At 42.0% G+C, this 16,062-nt stretch overlaps 1 long non-coding RNA gene across 3 annotated transcripts in view; it reads right to left on the bottom strand.

Annotated features, from left to right (window-relative positions):
• The window catches only part of LOC116158286 (uncharacterized), a 92,287-nt gene that overhangs the window by 29,803 nt on the left and 46,422 nt on the right, over positions 1 to 16,062 (bottom strand). For 2 of the 3 annotated variants that reach the window (XR_010384788.1, XR_010384789.1), the window contains one exon: positions 15,628 to 15,966. This is a non-coding gene — a long non-coding RNA (uncharacterized LOC116158286). Of the gene's footprint in view, positions 1 to 107; positions 474 to 15,627; positions 15,967 to 16,062 lie in introns of those variants that run through there. The other variant, XR_004142557.2, reaches the window with a different exon arrangement.

The raw sequence follows: 16,062 nt of genomic DNA, 5'->3' as shown, positions 1-16,062 counted from the left end.
GCCCTGGCACTAAACTACCGTGGAGCTTTCATCTTGCTCAGTGCCCGCGCTAGGCACCCGGCTCCCTGAGGGCAAAAGGGGGTGACTTGGGTGCTCTAAATACTCACTAGTCAGGTAGTGAATGTGGCGTGAACTCTTCTTTGTGGCCACTCTCAAGCCGCAAGCCCTCCAGAAGAATGGGGACACTGAGGCCAGGTTAAGTGGCTTGCCAGAGGTCACAGAGCAGGTAGTGGGCAGAGGGGGGCCTCGAAGGCTGACCTCTGCCAATCTCAACGTCCGTTTGTACTACTGCCCAGAGCTTCTACCAGGCTTACTGGTCCCTAAGAACCTGCAGACTTTCAGGGGAAAAGGCCTGGGTCGGGGCTTCCCTCCGGGATCGTTTTCCCGTCAGCAGCCTCCGTCGACAGGGAAAAGCGGCGGCCCCACCCGCCGCCAGCGGCGAGGCTTCGCGCCAGGCACTCCCTCCTCCGCCTTCACCCCTTTGCCACCTCCGCCCTCGCGCCAGCCTCGCTGTGCGCCTGCGCTCCCCGGCCCGGCCGTGGGCCCGTGGGGCTCCACCTGGCCCAAGGCCGCCGCCAATGGCAAGGCGGGGCCTCGCGCTCGCCACGCCCCCTCACGGGAGCGCACGCTTGCACCTCCCGCTCTGCCGGCGGCCCCGGCTTAGCCGCGTGCTGCGAGCGGTGCGCGGGCGCCCGGTAGGGGTTTGGGCGGGGTCCGAAAGCGGTTGAGCCGCTGATGCCGCCAGCTCTCCTGGAAGCGGGGATGGCAGGGGTATCGGGGGTGTCGGGCAGGCCTGAATGGAGGAGGGGCGTTTCCCCGGAAAAGGAAGGAAGTGGGTGTCACGGGCTGCACACGCTGCCCTTCTGGTGTTGTCAGGGGGAGGTCAGAAAGAATGGCTCCAGATTTTCCCACTTTATGTCTAATTCAAATCACTTGCACTCTCATGAACCTCAGCAGTTCCTTGAGAGTGGCGCGTGCTACAGTAATGATCGTCTCTAGAGCACTCTGTGCGAGGTTTCATCTTCCAGTAGGAGTCGTGGGCGCAGAGAGATGGTCTCATCCCAGGGCGTCCACCCGGCCAGGGGCCTGCTCTAGACGCTAGTCCAGGGCACCCTTAGAACTCCCGTGACACTTTGACTTCTTCCATTAATGTAACCCAATTACAGGTATTCTTGTGCAGCTTTCTCGTGTATCGTTTCATAACGAAAAAAAATAAGCTATCTAGACGGCGATGTTATATTCAAGTATGTGCCTTATGTCATGTTCTTATGCCAGGGGTCGCTCAGTTAGGCCACATATCCCTCGAGAACCAGACGCTTTCTGTTGTTTTTGACACTACTTAGAAGCTGTCGTGGTCTCTGGTAAGATGCCACATTCCTGATACAGGACTTAGGTGAACAGGTGTCCCCCGTTTGTTGTATCTGGCAGCAGACAGCTGTGCTTGATTATGAGTTCCCGTGGACAGTTTTTTAGGTTGACACCTGGGTGCAAATACTATGGGGAAATAGCTCCAGATCTGCTACTGTACCCCCAAATTTCATTTTCTTGTTAATATTGAGTGGCACAAGGGTTGAGGAACAATGAGAATTGAACAAGTAACAAACAGCGTTACTGATTTGAGATCTTAAAGTTCTGGTTCCTCCTGGCCACCTTCTCCCGGAAAGATTTTAGAACTCGGTGACTGTTCACTGATTGATTTTAATCACATCTTTCTTCATAACATTTGAAAGTATCTTTCCTGCATTTGGATTCATAGGGCCTATGTTGAAATTTTGACCCAATGGAAGCACTAGAAATTGGATTGGGGGGGAGACACATGTGGGATATTAAGCATAAGAAGATCCTAGTTAGTGGAGAATACAGCAAGAGCTTAGCGAAAGAATGAAGACAAAAAAATGCAGTGGATGGCAGATGTAGCAGGTTATTCTATGTTCTAATAGAAATGATAAGCTCTATTCTTGAGCGTGATGATTTGTATACTGCTTATGGTAACCAAAAAAAAAAAAAAATACCGTTTCCTCACTGGAGGACTCCTGAGAATACTGGCAATAAAGGAGAAAAAACCATATGGAGGAGGTGAGAGTTTAGGGCCAGAAGGAGCATCTGGGATTCAGTAGATCTCAGTGCACATTGTTTTAGTGTCTCCACCCTACCCCCAAATTAAATATCAAGGACTATGGTGAAGGAGTAACCAGGTAAAGGAACACAGGAATCTGCCCGCAGCTGGACACTGTTGTGGAAATTTCTGGAGCAGATATAGCCAGTAAGGGCTCAACTGCTTTGTCTTACGTAGGTATGCAAATTGAAAGGCACCTAATAACTTACTGAATGATGAGCTCCTTAAAGTAGAGAACCTGTGCACCGACCATACATGTCATCCAGGCTGAACCTCCCAAATAATGAATAAAGATGTAGTGGCAACCTGTAGTTCTCCTAAAATGAAGTTTTTGAGAGTACTTGCTGAATGAATTGTGTATTTCAAAAGCATAAAGCCCATGGTTGAAGATTTTTAAAAACACAAAAAATCTGTTCACTTTAGGGGTCTCATCTTGCAACAGGTTCAGAGTGTTCAACACAATGTTTACAGAGGTATTCAAATGGCTACATTATTTTCTCAAATCCTATTTCCAGGATCCCTACTCCATCTCCCTTGGCAGCCTTAATGCTCCCCGTAAAAGACAGTAACTTAGCTGTAAAACAGGAAGAGTATTTTGATTTCCTACCCCGTGAGGCTGAAAGGTGGAAAGAAGGGGAAGGTAGGCTGTAACAGGAGCGAAGTCCTGAAGACAGAAGAATAAGCCTCAAAAGCTGAGATCTTACGATGACTGATTGGGGGATGCCCCAGGTATAGTGAGCTAAAGGTTAAACACAGGCTAACAACAGCCCAGAAGAGAACAATTGGATAATTCATTAATTGTGCTTCTGTTTACATGCCCTCCCGCCCTCACCTTGTAGGCTAAGGTAGGTTCTACCTGGATTAGAGGCAAATTTGGGGAACCAGATAGGATCTTGGAGCTCACGGCTCACTCTCCTCACCTGGCATGTGAACAAACAGATTAAGCATTAACAGGTCACTTGGCCAACACCACACAGCAAGTTAATGGCGGAGCTAGGATGAGAATCCCTCTCTCCCTTTACAGAGCCAATAACTCTTTCCATTTGTCTCCCAAGCAGCCATCGATTTCTTCCCACCCTGTAAGTGCATGACATGCCATCCAGCTGCAAGGAGAGTCTCTTTTTCCCTCCCCTTGACTTGGTTTATGGCTTCATTTGACCGGTAGGATGCTGTAGAAGTGACATTCTTAAACTTTCAAGCTCAAGCCCTAAGAAGTCTGTCAGCTTCTGGGAAGGCAGCCTCCAGGCATTAAAGGAGCCTGGGGTAGACTACTGAGTGGTGAGACACAGGACATGGGTGGAGAGACCCCGTGGAAGAGCAGCAGATGCGTGAGGGAGGCCTTCCTGGACCTTCCAGCCCAGTCCAGCCACAAACTGATGGCAGCTGAGTGAGTGACCCCCACCAAATCAAATGGGGCTGAAGACCTCCCCAGCTGAACTCTATCCCAATTCCTAGCCCAGAGAACCATGAGAAGCCCCACCCTTCTGACTTACTCTGTTCATTTGATTATCGTAATTAAGAAGTCAGGACATTAGACTATGGTTAGGTGTCAGAAAGCGCAGTCCCACCTCACCCAGCTTCTAAACTCTGCATCTGAATTTTACCCTAGGAATAAAATCTTGATAGAAAACTTTTGCTTTAAAAAAAAAAAAAGTTATTGCCATTTGCCATACCTCTGAAAATAAACACGATTTTCTTATAGATGCCTTGCTTTGGAAGCTATAGTTCATTTTCTTCTCCCCTAGGTTTTGGACTGGAACAGGGGCGAGGGGAATATGAATATATCTACTGTTATTGCTGGTTTGTAAACTGCTCACCTCTTAAAAAAATCCATTCACTGCTTACAGTTGAAACAAGTATGGTATTCATGGCAAAGTTGAGACATTACAAATTTAATCTGGCTCTGGCAACCACATATTTTAAAGAAAATTAGTTTTGTATGCTCTGTAACAAGTTGTGGATGAATACTAATAACTTTTATTTCTACGTGCACATGCCTGCAGGCACAAACACCACACTCGTTCCATATCTTTTATTCCTAAGGGATTTCTAGCTTCTGAGCTCAGCTTACCTGGTAGCATCTTTTTTTTTTTTTTTTTACACCTGGCAATGCCACGCCAAAGATATGAGGTGCCTTTTTAACTGTTGCCTAGCAACACTCAAACACTCAAGACCAGAAGCAATGGGCACAGCATCTCACTGTAATTCTGGTAGGAATCATATTGTGCCTAAGAATTAATTAGCCAAATTGAGGTTTTTGTGTGAACAGCAAAACTAACATGTCTGCTATGGCAAAAACATGCCCTGGGACACGTACCATACAGAGAAGTGCTGTTACATTTCTACCGCATCTTGTAGTTGTTGTGAAATTGTTACAAGTCAAGATAAACATCTAGGAGAAAGTATCCACATATTCTTTGCAGATTATTATACCTATATCAAATACTTCTCCATCTGTGGTCTGACCTCTAAACCTAGTTTTTCTAGCTTATTTTCCTAAACTATGTTTTCATCATAATCCAAGGATATAATTTTATGAATCTTCTGACATTGGCTTTCCAGACTATCTCTGTAGATTCTGCTTTGAAGTTTGTAGTTTCGCAAACAGCTCCATCACCAAAAACTGTGGTATGTATCATGTTTGCTATTTAAATTGTCTTCTCAACATGATTTCAGAGATTTTGCTGGTCAACTGACTCCTAATATTTCACTGCCATAAATTAAAGATATCACTAACCGAGTTCATCAGTGAACAAAAAAAAAATCTTTAACCATATGAATTATTACTCTTTCATTGTTTATTGGGAATTTTTCACTTACAGTTTCTCTCTCGTAAAGCTGAACTGTCCAAGAATATTTTTTGCACGAAGCACAACAGAATGAGGGCTGAGATTGTTCCTAGCTGAAACATTTTAACATTTCACTTCATTTTGAAAGAGCTGAATTTGTTTTTAAAACTAATTCTTTAGGAAAAAGAAAATTCTTACTTGCCAAAGAGTGGCATAAGAGTGCTATGAGAAGGTAACTTTAATCTCGTAAAAGAAATGAAACTGGTAAGAAGAAATCACATGGTGCATTTCTGTCATTAGCTGATGAGATGCATTACTTTCCAAGTAGTTTAAAAAGAGGAGCCCTGTCTCATATAAAGCTGCTGGATGAACACATGTGCCCAAAAAAGGCAAGGGCCGGCCAGCATCTGGCGGTTCCAAGCTCCTGTGTGTGCCCTTTTTGCAAAGCCACATTAACCAAGGCAGCTGAGTTTTGAAAGTAGCTACACAGTCACAGTGAAGAGCAGGGGGAGGGTATAGTGCAGTGGTAGAGTGCATGCCTAGCAAGCACAAGGTCCTCGGTTCAAACCCCAGCACCACCATTAAGAAGAAATAAATGAACAAATAAGCCTAATTGCCTCCCCCTCAACAATAAATAAATAAAAAGGTTTTTTAAAAAAGAATTTAAAAAAATTAAGACTGTTCGAACCTGCCTTGGTTATGTTCGGCTCAGATTGTACTTTGGGCATTAGCTCTGTGACCACGAAGGGTATCTGACAGGGTCAGACCCGTAGGGGTTCTCCTAACCCCACAAGAGCAGTTCAACGGGTGTTTCAGGTTCCCTGTGTGTCTGCTCCACCCCCAGGAAAGGTCCCAGCCAACTCATGTAATGGCCCTTTACAGTCCTGGTATGAAGGCTGCAATTGACAGTTTAAGAACTAAAGAATGGCTTGTCATTTTGTTTAATCTCTCTGAACACGATTTTCCTCTTTGGTAAAATGAAGATAATCCCTCATGCCCTACTTTTTCACAGGAGTGTTGGCGGGGTGGGGAATCAGACAGTAAGGAACGTGAACTAAACATTTCCCACGATCCAGACCCTCTCAGCACATTACAAGCCTTGTTCCAGCAAATCCTCGCAACAACTTTATGAGATCGATCCAGAGATCAGACTGAGGCTGAGAGAAGTTCAACACCCAGCCCAGGGAGGATCTGGTAAGGGGAAAAGGCAAGATCTGAAGCATCTGACTTGTAACTACTCAGCTGCCCCACCTCCAATACAAGATAGATGCAAACAGCTATGACATGGGAAAAAGACAGGTCAATATCAAATATCACTATTATCAAAACTTCCTAGTGGGAAACCTTTATTTAAAAGTTGCATATGGGTGTGTGCATCGACATACATTATTTTTCAACATTCCTATTTTTTTTATTTGAGGGGGATTATGTTTCTATTCAGATGACTTTTTTAGATGGCAGTCATATATGAACAGTGTAGAAAATCTGGAAAACACAGAAAAGTCTTAAGAAAAACAAGTGTGATGGCAAGTCAAATATAGAAGCATGTTGGAACAGCAGCAACCGTCTCCTCTCGAGAAAAAGAAGTCCGATAGAGTGCTTTTCTGTCGGAGGAAGAAGAGAGCATTTCAGCACCAGCACGTAGTTAGAACACTGCCATTTGTTAAGTGAGGGTCAGGATGACATACTGACCACAGCAAGCTGTCAAAGCTTTTCAGCTATAATTAGATAAAACAAATCAAAAGAATAGCTCGTCAAGCAACAGAATGAGTCAACAGAGGTAGGATTTAGCAGACGCCCAGAGACTCTGGTTTTGCTAGTATCCCTGAAGAAATGTTTGTTTCTCAAAATTCCAGATCGAGAAGAAAGATTTCAGTAGTTTAGCAGTCTACACAGGGTGATTTAGGGATGTATTGATTTGTGAAGAACGACCTGAGGACTGATTCAGGCAAGTGTTCATTCTGGGACCGGAGCCAAGGGTCAGGGAATTCCTAGAATTCAGAGTTGCACCTTGGACTTTAGAGAGACTTGGAGACAGGCATGTGAGGTGAGAGCAGGAGACTGGACTCTGACCACCAGGGGCTCTTTCAAAGCAGGAGGTGATTACTAGAAACGCGCAGTCAGGAACATGCTTTTAGGTAATTACTGGAAAGAAGAAATCTAAGACAAGAACCAGAGAATCCCAGAGGACTAGAAAGACTTCCAGGGAGCCTGCTGAGAATGAATTCAGAGGCAAAGGAATCTCACGATGACGTCAAACGGACCTGGCCCTATCTCCATTCCTATCAGAAACGGAGGCCCTTCCTGTCTTTCCCTGAGCTGTCTTACATTCCCCTCTAATGTCACCTTCACTCACACTGAGAGGAATGACATTTTGATATGGTTTCACTGGACAGCTTGTCACCCACAAGGCCTCTCCCCAGGTTCAGGGGCTGCAGCGAACCCTCTGAAATCACCACGTTTTCGTTCAAACCTAATCCTCGTCGGTACCAGCTCCACCCGTTCCATGGCATCTTCAGCTACTAACTTGGGAAAGGGAACTTTCCAGGAAAAAAGACTGATTGTGGTGGGGAACACACACAGGCACCCCACACCGGCAAAGTGCCCCCAGGGACGCGTGAAGCACTTTTCCCAAGATTATGTACAAAGTTCTTGAATTCCACCAGTCCTGCCCTTTGTTCTTCTGCAGGCAAGAGCAATCCAGGGCTCTGATTCCAGGCCAGTTATAGGCAACCTGTGGGAGCAGAGAAAAAACTGACCTTGGTCTGTTTCAGGAAAACGTTCCTGAGCTGATAGTTCATGGAGCCTTCTTTCTGAAATGCTGTGACCTGCATCACCTGAGACACTTACTCTAGACTTAACTGTTACATATAAGGGAGGATAAACTGTGTCACGCCAATAAAATAATTTGCATAATGAATAGGCACCATGTCTTATCCCCTTAAGCAGAGAATGTGTTTCATACACCCATTGATTTAAGAAAACACAAACCCCAGAATGTCTGAAATATCAGGAAAGGAAGTTTTCAATTCATGTAATTGTTTCCTGCACTAACCAAACAATAATTTGACTTTATATCCGTCTTCCTTTGCTTTAAAAAAAAAAAACCCTTTTCAATTTTAATTTCTCACAAGCAGTTTTCATGAAGAACCACTAAAAAGGAATCAAAGGAATTGAACAGGGAGACTCATTCTGCTCAGGCAACAAAATCAGCAAACAATGAAAGCCATTTCAGGAACTAAAGGTTATAAAAAGAAATACAAACTGTAATCCTTGCCTTCAGTGCTTTATGACAAAGTAACCACCTTTATCCACGCCTTCCCTCTTATTCCAGTCATTTCTTCATCAATAGTAACCATCTTTTCGCTTCTCATCCGCTGCATAGTGACCATAGATTATCACAAATCACCTCTGGTAGGTTATTGCACTATTGTGTAGGTAAGCCCAACAAAGTTTATTTTTAGAGCATAGATGTACATATAATTACATGTAGCATTTAAGTCCTCCCAGTCTCCTAATTCTAATTTTTTTTTTTTAATGGAGGCACTGGGGATTGAACCCAGGACCTCATGCATGCTAAGCACACGCTCTACCACTGAGCTGGCTACGCCTACCCACTCCTAATCCCAATTTTGATATGCCTGTTTCCTTACTCTGAGAAAAAAATTCACACATGGGTCAGTCATTTCCCACAAGAAAGCAGTTCACTGCTCGTATTCAATAAACTTTCTTTAAAGGAAATGTGGATAATTTCTCAGTAATGCTTTTTTCTCCCTTTAGATTATGGAAAATAGAGAGTTGAACATTGAATGAGCAAGTTTAAATTAATTGTGACTTCATGCTTTTATGTTTATGCATGTCGTTAATTATGGGCAAAAACTATTCAGCGTATAGTTAATGAGATTTTTCTCAAGCAATTATATGAAGTTTCCAACGAGGAGATTGGACTTGCATTTTTTATGTGTCCATTTAAATTTCAGGATCAATATTGTGAAGAGGAAAGATATTCTGATACAAACTTAGAAAGTAACTTGGATTTCTCTTTTTATTTCCATTTCGTAAATGAGATTCAGCTAAGACTAATTCTGCTCCGTGTCTGGTAGTAATGAAACTGCTTTCTTTTTTTCTAGCCTACTATGTCATTCTTCCCCAATTGTCAAACAGATGTTTTATTTTTTTAAATTTTTTTCATATTCTATTCATGGCTTTATTTCCTTCATTTAGTAGTTCGTATGCAACACGTTTTTCTGAATTAAAACACCAGTAATCGAAATTACACCCACGGTTGATTGATGCTCCGCTCAAATTGGTAACCTTGGCCTAATACACCAATTTATTCTAAAACCCATAATTGCCTGCATGTATAATCTAGTTTTCAATTTTGCCCTGACACCATTTTTTTTTTTATTGAAGTGTAGTCAGTTACAATGTGTCAATTTCTGGTGTACAGCAGACGTTTTATTTTTATAAATAACCACATCTATATTACACACAACGTATGTTTTAAAATAACTCAGTAAACCCTGTAAAACACTCATGTTGACGTCTTCCCCAAGAAGAGTCAGAGGGCTGACCTAAGTTTGGGTCGTTTATGGTGACGACCTAGCAAAATGATCAAGGGAAAAAAAGTGTTCCAAGATCCTGTTCTACTGATTTCACTTACGGAATGCCAGCTGGTTTCAGCATTTCCCTGTTTACATGAATACTAATTTCAAGCTTTTCAAACAGCCCTTGTTTGATTAAGGAAAGTTAGGAACAGGACATGAGCGAGTGGGCAAGTGTTTAATGCAGCCTGTGTGCCTCGGGTTTCAAATAAACGCGTGAGACTCTGGTGTCTGGAGAGTATCTACTGGATCTCTTATTCTCAGCTGCATAATCTTCCAGATTAAACTGCACCAGAAATCACCCATGTGCCCCCGCAGAGGGTAAATCATCAGATATGGCTCTGCCCCTCCCCCCTTTTCTACCTTCACCCCCGACTCTGCACATGATTATCTAAAACATGCAGGCCTGATATTTTCACTAAAATCCTGCAATTACAAGTATTACATAACCAGCCCGCTGTTGTTTCCAATTTAAAAATATTTTTTAAAAAGTGACAAAACCAGCCTGCCATAAATGTGATTTAAGGATAAGTCTGTAAGTAACCTCACTGAGGGATTCTGAGGTAGATCAAAAACACTTTCTTCCAATTCTTTGCCCCACGACTGATCCATCTTTAAGTACTTTAAAATACATGATGGAAAATAAAGAAATATTTCTGACCTGAGTATATGGACGTTCACTGGGACGAAGGGAATTTCACTTGAAACTGATTTTTCTTTTTCACACGATTTCAGCTTTTGCAGAATTAGCTCTGATGTGAATAATATTCTCACATAATTGCAAACACATTTTTCATTCCGTATAACTTTCACAAGATATTGCTCAAGGAAGCCCCTAATGCAAGCTTTGTTCAGAGGAAAAACCATATTTAAAATTAAAAAAAAAAAAAAAGAGTAAACACTGCAGTTACCTAAAAGGAGCCTAAACAGAGAAACAGCATGGGAACGTTTTTAAGAGTGGAAATGTGTAAAAATATGTATTAAAAAAAAAAGGTTCAGATATTGATCCAAATAAACAGGAGATTAAAAAGACATCACAAAAACAGTGTGAAAATACGGACAATTCAATACTTGACCCTGATGTAACTGAGTAGCATTGTAGGGGGGAAATTCATATCTTACTCCAGGACAAATTCCAAATGGATAAAAAAATTTGAAGACAATGAAAACTACTCAAGCGCTTGAAGAAAAACAGGACGCTCTCTTAATGATCTTGGAGTACAGTTGCCCTTTCCAACCAGGAGTCAAATCCAAAAGCCATGAAAGAAAATACCGATAAATTCAACAACATGAAAATAAAACTTCTGTGGCAAAAGCCACCCCAAGCAAGTCAAAAAACAAATGAGAAAGTGGGAAAAAAATATTTGCAACTCATTGTACTAATAAAGATCTTACCTTCCTAATACAAAAGGGCTTTTTCAAATTGAGGGAGGGAAAAGGACTAGAAGTCCAATAGAAAATCTTAAAAGAAATAAACAATGAAAACATGAAATACCATTTTTCTCTAATCACTCACCAAAAAAATCTAAAAGACTGAGAACACCAAATGGAAGATAAACATTCTCCTGTATGGCTGGTGGAAGCATAAATGAGTGCAATCTTTAAGTTAGTGCAAAGGCAGGGCATTTTTGGCAATAGCTGCTCTCATTACTAATGACTCTATCTTCCACTGGCAGATTCTGCATTTCTGAGTATACTTGTTAAGTATACTTAACCACACATAAGGTTGTTCCCTGCAGAGCTGTTTATTAAAAACAACCCAAAAGTCAAATAAATTAGGGTACATCCATGCAGTGTAATACTCTACAGCTGTTTGAAAAAAACAAAAGTGAAAGGATTTGCATACTGATACAAAAAGATCTGCAAGAAATTAGCAGGAATAAAGTGAAGGCTCAACGGTGTGCTCAGAACTTCAGCTTTTGCACAAAAAGAGACAAGCTTGTATCGAGATCTGCTGGTATGTCCTAAAAAGCCTGCATACACACACATGACTGATAATAACTTCCAGGGTGTGGTCAACGATCGTTGGGAACTAAGCAGATGTGGGAACAGGATGGAGAGACATTTCAATGTTTGGATTCCTTGATTTTTTCAATAACGTACATATGCCTATTCAAATATTAAATGTAAATTAACATGTTTACCTAATCTAAGCCTAGGAGATGATTACATTTCCTTCTGGTTCTCTCTCTCTCTAATGGCACATTTTCTGTAAGTGCACATTGTGCTAGGAATTTAAAATTAATTAGGTTTGGTTGAAATGTATCATTGAAAGAATAAATTGCAAAAATCATTTTAATGGCATACTTGACTTTTCTTCGTCAATGTAGGCTTTCTTTTTGTACAGCTCTGTCCTTTTGTCTCCACTTCAAATAAACTCATTCCATTTTGCTTAGAAACATGCGAGGACGTTCACTGATCAAGGAGCCCAACCTTGTCACTGAAGAGTTTTAATCAATTTGAAGCTTTCATAAACATATAAAAGCATGTTAAAGTTTTTTTTTTTTAATGTTAAACTTTACATTTTTTATCACGCGCATGAAGTTTCACTGAGGAAGTTAATTGGCCATCTGCATTCCTTATCCACTTTTCCTCCTTCTTAAGTGAAATATAATATCTTAGTTTTACCCTAAGATTAAAAACCATTCCTTGAAGTGGTAAGAAATTGGCTTCAGCACGTGCAAGGGTATTTTCCTGCCTGTGTGAGATCATCACCAAACTGCACCATCCTCCTCTTAGAGGCCTTCTGCTCTTTAGCTTTAAATGCATGAATTCTTTTTTTTTTTTTTAACTTGACACAATTAAGATTTTTATCCCAATTCATTCCAAACCCAATTTAAACTTTAAGCACTCCCTTTAAAAAAGGCTTGTTCCTCCTCCCGACCCTGGTTAGTGGCCCTCAACCCACCTTGTAGGTATCTTTTGAAACGCTTCCCACAATTATTAAGTAATTAGTTGTATCGTTTGTTGTTTCACATTTAGTCTCCCTGATCGAATACAAGGATCTGAACCAAATCTCCTGTATTGGCCACAGCTTATTCCCAAGGCCCCAGGAAAGTGTAACAAAGGGCCTTGTACAAACTAGATTCTCAATTTCTACTTGTTGAGTAAGTGAACAAATGAAATGTCTTTGTTTCTTCCCAACATCCCTTCATCTTCCAGAAATCTAAGCTCCTAGAGGTTAGAGAGTGCTTCAGAGGAGTTGGTTAAGTGTAGTTACAGCACAGCACAAAACCAAATTCTATACCTGATTCATTTATTATGAATATAACAAAGCAGTCATTTATCTGTGGCAGCACTAATATTGACAGACCCAGGAACTCAACATCCTTGAAATAACAGAACGTGGCTGGCTTGGTTAGAAATAATGCTGAAAATTTCAAAATATATTTTGCACCAATAATCCTGACCACTAGCATTTCTTACATTTTACTAAGACTATCAACTACAGCCGTGAGGGGTTGGTTACCTATCCCCAGGGTGGGTTCTAGATAGAATCCTGTGGACCTCCAGCAGGCAGTTTTTTTCTGAAAGACCCACAAAACTGAGCCAGCACTGGATATTAAAAATATTTACAGGATGTACAAATGGAAAGTATATCTTCCATTCAAAAAGGTTTAATTTTCCTTGGGTTGTTATAATGACAATTTCTTTAACCTGATATGATAACAGATTTTTAAAATGTAATCATGTATTTATTTTATGGTTTGCACAAGATGTACCTTTAGTGCATCCAGATTTTCATAATCCATCAAACAGTTTTTCAGTATGTGTTATGGCAGGATATTCTAGAACTGCCAAGAAAAGTAAATTCACAGAGCTGCCTGCAACTCACTAACTATAACAAATTAGCATAAGCAGCCCCATTTTAGAAGGAATGGCTTTTACAAGTTACACAGAAAAATAATGTGATTTTGCATTTTTATCATTAAAAACTGTCCGTGTTGTATATGGTTTTATCATGAATATTAAACACAGCCCAGACCGTTTAACACAGCCAGTTAGGCTCTGTGAAGTGGAACTCCTTAATGAAACAGAACTGGTTATGATCTTAAGAATAACTAGGAAAACTAGCTTAAAAGTACCTATTTTTACGGATTTCTTTCTACTTTAAAAAAAGCATATTGAATAAAACCTCTCAACACTTGTCAGCTCTCCTGTGAACATACCATATAAATGGACTGGCACCGACTGCCAGGAAAAACGAAAGGCCAAATTACTCTCTTCCACCCATGCTGTGAAGTTCAGAAAGAAATCTGTCCTAGACCCGTACCATACAGATAGCAGACAATGAGCCATTTAGAAGGAACTGAAGGATGGATAAAATTCCTCAGATTTCTCTGCACAATAGCAGAGATCTTATTTTCTTAGTCACCCTCACAAGTTTAAATGCCTCTGGCTGGTTGCTCACAGCACAAAACAAAGGTGCATGTTTTCAAATGTCTAATTTGCTTAAGCTCTGTGAATTCCAGCAAAAAAAAAAAAAATTAATAACTGCAGAAGGCAAAGGAAGGTAGGGTTGCAGGCTTACCTAATTATAAATGTATCCACAGTGCGATCGGTTGCCAGTGCTAATACGGAGGAGGGATCACTAGTACCCAGATAAATTCAGAACTGAAAAGAGTTGGAGTCCCTTTTGTACACTGTCCTGGTAAACATGGAACCATTAGGTCACGGTTGATAGCCACCCTAAGAGTATTTTCTTTATACAAAACTTAAGACGCCAGCTCCTGAATTTTGTAAATGCAGCAGTTCATAACGCAGGACCATCCTTTCAACCCCTCCATCCTGAAGTGGGAAAAGGGTTGAAAAGCCTGTTAGGACCAGCCTGCGTTAGAAGGGGTGGGAGCGTGTGGGGGACAGGGGAGTGATGCAAACTAAGTAAGGTTTAAAGAGAAATTAGGAGACGCCTGCCCTGCCGCTGACCACTGCCAAACGACCTGCTTCCCAGCAGGACTCTCGACTTTAATTTGGCTGTTCGTTCTTTCTTCCTCAAACTCAAAACATCAAACTCACCCTTCACTCTCCTTTTCCCAAAGTGCTCTTCCACCTGTGGGTCCCTGTTGAAGTGAAAACACCTAACTGCCCGTCCTAGAAACCTGGGAGCGGCCTGGTTCCAGCCCCTCCCAGTCAGTCATCCAGTCCTGCGGAATCTACCTCTGAAATAGCTTCAGAGAGGTTCCCATTTCTTCCATCCCTCCAATGGCCAACAGCCTCCTAAATTATCTCCCCCCTCCACCCGTCCCCGGCTCCAAGTGATTTAAGACTGATTATACCTCCCCCAAATTCACACCTGACTTTCAGAGTCATCATACTTTTTCTCATCTTATTTCAACTCCAGTTTATCTCCGTGGCTTTATCTGGAGCCTCTCCCGCACACAAACACCAACACGCTTTGCTTTTTGGTTGCCAAGAGCACAGTGCTGGATCAAAACCGAAAACCTTTGCGTTTTTCCTTTTTCCCTTGCCAGGAATACTTTCCTTCTCTGTTGCCTGATGAGCACCACCTCATCATCCCTTTTGCCTCAGCGTGGAAAGCCCTTCCTTTGGGAAGACTTTCTCACCTCCAATGTCAGGGAGCTACTGTGGCCCCGAGCTCCTCTTCTTCCCAGCACTTGGGCTGAACGGGGCTGTTTCCTCGATGGAGCTCCTGTGAGCTGGGTTCATTGTTCACCACCCACTAGGCCCGGAACCTAGTAAGCCTTTGTAAGTAAGGGTTAAATGAACAGACCTAAGTCTAACATCCAGGACAGAATCCAACTGAATGCATTTCATACAACTCGTGCGTCACCAAGTGAAGTTTTCCAGGCGTTTTGACTTATTTTAATAGAACAGGATGTCCCAAACACACCAGATTACAAGAATGACCTGAGTCACCTGTTAAAATGACAGAGTCCTATCTCTGAAAGAGACACAGAGGAAACTGGTAAAAGTGTCTCATATCATGAGACAGAACCAACAAGAACGAGATAAGACACTGCTCAGTTCCAGACCCAATGAAACCATGTGAAGGAATAAATGTTTCCTATTGTTTTAAACTGCTAAGCTTTGGGGGGACGTTGTGACATAGCCTTAGATAACTAATACAACCATATTTTCCCACACATTTAGATCTTACCAGTGGTCCCATGTCCACTTCATTTTCATCTCCCAATTGGCAAAAACGTTGTAGTTCTTTTTTCTTAAGCCTGCAGAGAAGGTCCTGTCATGTGACTCCTGCTTTCATAAGCTGAGTGCCAGGTTGGAGTGCCATCACAGACGGTCTGGCTTGGGCAAGGAACACCTCTTCAGTCCTGTCGGCCAGCCATGTAAAGACTGGAGTGTTCTGCTGCCTGTGGTTGCCTGAGGTTTGGCTTGAATGGATGGGGAAAAACCGAGAGATCTTTCTGGTAGTGATGCAGTGCTGTGCATTTGTCCACAGTAGGCCAATTCTGGTGTCCTCCGTGCCTTCTGAAGCCTAGAAACAGAGGGCAGAGGACTGTAAGTGACTTTAGCTTGGGATGCAGGATCCATTCACTGTGCTCTGCTAAACCCTAGAGTCTGAGCTGAAAAT

The sequence above is a fragment of the Camelus dromedarius genome, chromosome 17 (assembly GCF_036321535.1).
Source record: "Camelus dromedarius isolate mCamDro1 chromosome 17, mCamDro1.pat, whole genome shotgun sequence".
Lineage (NCBI taxonomy): Eukaryota > Metazoa > Chordata > Mammalia > Artiodactyla > Camelidae > Camelus > Camelus dromedarius.
The sequence above is the reverse complement of the archived record's forward strand: the minus strand, read 5'-3'. Positions and strand labels throughout refer to the sequence as shown.